The sequence below is a fragment of the Penaeus monodon genome, chromosome 28 (assembly GCF_015228065.2).
Source record: "Penaeus monodon isolate SGIC_2016 chromosome 28, NSTDA_Pmon_1, whole genome shotgun sequence".
Lineage (NCBI taxonomy): Eukaryota > Metazoa > Arthropoda > Malacostraca > Decapoda > Penaeidae > Penaeus > Penaeus monodon.
This window is the reverse complement of record NC_051413.1, coordinates 38827301-38827803: the sequence shown is the minus strand read 5'-3', so window position 1 is coordinate 38827803 and position 503 is coordinate 38827301.

The window sequence follows — 503 nt, the reverse complement described above, 5'->3', positions numbered from 1 at the left end:
TTCACACGCCCCCCCCCCCTCCGTCGCTAATGAGGGCGAGCCCATCAATCTTTTAATCCGCGCGGGAAATCGTCGCTGGCTGTGACTGATCACGAGTTGTCTGCTATTCGCTTAAATCTCCAAAGCTGGGTGTAACTCATGCCGTATTTTTTCCCTCTTTTATGAGCTCTGCGAGCCGTGGAAAATAAGATCGCATTTAGGTGGAAGCACGCGCTTTCACGCAAGAATGTGTCCATTCATCAGGGTTAGGAAGACTACATGCACGTGTATGCGGCTTTGCAAACATGCATGTTCAGCATGAAACCTGCGCACATACTTACGCACATTGCACATATGCAGACGCGTAAATACACACATGCGCATAAACACACAAAAGAGGCTGGTCGATCCACGCACGATTGAATCCGCACGCACAAATACTCCCCATATAAGACTTGATTATAACAGTCGAAGCGGGCAAGACAGAACAACACAGCGGACAAGAGGCGAAGCAGGGCAGTGAG